Source organism: Gavialis gangeticus, unplaced genomic scaffold (genome assembly GCF_001723915.1).
Source record: "Gavialis gangeticus isolate Ggan-Ray unplaced genomic scaffold, GavGan_comp1, whole genome shotgun sequence".
Taxonomy (NCBI): domain Eukaryota; kingdom Metazoa; phylum Chordata; order Crocodylia; family Gavialidae; genus Gavialis; species Gavialis gangeticus.
In genome coordinates, this window is record NW_017729032.1 from 142,584,481 (window position 1) to 142,587,270 (window position 2,790).

Sequence of the window (2,790 nt, forward strand, 5' to 3'; positions counted from 1 at the left end):
ACCGGTTGTATGCTGCCTTTTTGGCAATCAGGCATTCCCATACACCCTTAGTGAGCCAGGGGGGCTTTCAGGCACTCCTGCCCCCCCTTGCTTTTTGTTGGGATAGTCACCCCTTGGGCCCCAAGCATCGTCTCCTTAAGGAATGACCACTTGTCTTGGGCACTGAGCTCCCCTGCTCTCGAGAACCTCCGCACCTCTCCCACTAATCTCCTCAACTCGTTGAGATAATGAGATAATATTCTGCGCTGTGAAAGAGCTAGAGAACAGCTTTCAGAAAGGTTTCTAGAGAACAAAGAAAAGGGGAAAGATGCAAACAGATTGGTTATAGATTTGCTATTTCAAATGTCAGCATTAATATAATTAACATTAATTTAATATAAACAAATAGGAATCGTAATTGGCTTTCTAAGTCTAAGTTATTCTCTAAAACAACATAACTCCAGCTGCGAGCATGCAAAGTAGGCAAAAAATATTTAAACATCTGCTGTGGTTAATGCTTCCTGCCTGAGGATGTATTTTGCTTTGTAATCCCTATGTAGCTGAAAAGCATGTAGCCTGGCATATCACTGGTAAGTTCTTGTGCTGATCACTAAGTATTACTTCATTTTATTCATCGACCCATTGCCTTCACGCAGAACGAAGTCTTCAACTTCTTCTGGATGAACTCAAGAATACCCACCCTTTATTTTTTAAACAAAAGGTAACAATACAAAGAAAGTTCCAGGGTTCTGAATAACCTTAAACAAAAGTATGCTGTTTATTTCCACGTGCCCTGAAAATTGATGTGATAAGTATAATATTCTGGCTTCTGGGCCAAATCTTTATTTTTCTGTCAAAGTGATTTTTGCAGAAGGGCCAGGCTGCAAAATGTGTTGGAAGCTATTCTGGAGCTTTCCTATGACCCATCTGCTTATTCCAGCAAAGTTCAATTATAGCTGTGAAATCACAACATGCTGCCCGCTGGGCTATTGTAGTAGCACATTAGTCTATATGGGCACATATGCAGGGGACCTGAGCATGCATTTAAGATTAGTTCAGTGATTCCTTTGCAGTTTACTTTTTAAACAGAGTAATTTTACTTGATGTGCTGATTGCTCCACCCCAAATTTGTATTATTATTATTTATTAATATTATTGATATTTTTTCTGGCTGATCAAAACAGGTTTTCAAAAGCTGGAGTTTTAGATATATGGGATTTCTTTCAGAAGGTGCGTCATATTTCAGTGGTCTGATTCTGGAGTGAATGAGAATAGAATCTGGCCTACGAAGATGAAGACAAAGAAAAATGGCACTTGGGCTGCTTGTACATGCTACAGGTGTTTAATTTGGTTTAGTTCTCCCTACATTGGTAGGTTGATTGGTTTTTAAAAACACTGCTTCAATTTAGGGAGTATTAAACCGGACTAAACCACCGTGGCGTATACACAAGGGTGGGGGTCAAATCCTCACCTGCCTCTTCGGCAGCAGAGCGGGGAGGTGAGCTACTGGCAGGCCAAGAGGTCCCTGAGCTGTGTGGGGACCCACCTGCCCACTGGCACCCAGCCTGGGTGGTCCTGGGGGGCACTGCAGCCACAGAGGGAAGCACTGCCCCCCGCAGCTCAGGCAGGCTTTAAGGAGTGGGGGAGAAAAAAAGATCAGGCTTGCTGCTTTTTTTTTTTCTCTTCAGTGGAACCTGCTTGCTGCTGCCATGTCCCACAGCCTGAGCACATCAGCTTCCAGTGCCCTGTGCATTGTTGCACTTTGTTAGGTAGCAAACTAAAACACCTTGGAGGTGTTTTATCTTGCTATGTACCAAAGTCATTTACAGTGGAATACGCTGCCAAGCGTGCAAACAGCAACACCATTAAAGCAGTGCAAAAGGGCGTTTAAGCCAGTTGAAAGGCCAATTTTGTGGCATGTACAAAAGGTCCTTGGAAATTAGCTTAGGGCAAAGGATCACCCTTCTATAAGACAAGCCTGTAATTCTTGAGGAATTAGTTTGCAGATGTATTGCTATTGATCAGATTCAAATTGAGCCTTGTGATTGGTTGCCATGAACTTGGAAGTCTCACAAAACCAGGAGAAGGGAAAAATGTCTTGAAAAATTACTTCTGAGAAACACTGCAGTAGCTCCTGGAACAATAGGTAGCATTCACAAGGCTCAGATGAAGTAGACAATAGGTTTCTGACCAAGGGATCCTGATGACTACTGGCACAAACAATTCCTGGTGTTATTTAACTGCAGAAGGAAAAAAGGGATATTGATGTTTAAAATCCAAACAGTTCATTTTAGTAATAGGTTTCATAAGATTCTGCTCATCTTATACGTGGGTAAAATTAGGCAGAAGGTTGTTTGTAACCCACATTGAATCATAGAAAGTTAAGGTTGGCAGGAACCTCAGAAGGTCATCTAGTCCAACCTCCTGCTCAAAGCAGGACCACCCCCAACTAGATCATACCAGCCAAAGCTTTGTCCGTCTAGGTTTTGAAAACTCCCAAGAATGGAGCTGCTACCACCTCTCTAGGTAACCTGTTCCAGTCTTTTACTACCCTCCTAGTAAGAACCTTTTTCCTAATATCTAACCTTAACCTCCCTTGCTGCAACTTGATGCCATTGCTCCTTGTTCTGTCATCTGCCACCACTGAGAATAATTTAGTTCCATCCTCTTTTGAACCCTCCTTCAGGTAGTTAAAGGCTACTATTAAGTCCCCTCTCAGTCACCTCTTCTGTAGTCTAAATAAGCCCAGTTCCCTCAATCTTTCCTTATAAGTCATGTCCCCCAGCCCCCTCACCATTTTTGTTGCCCTCT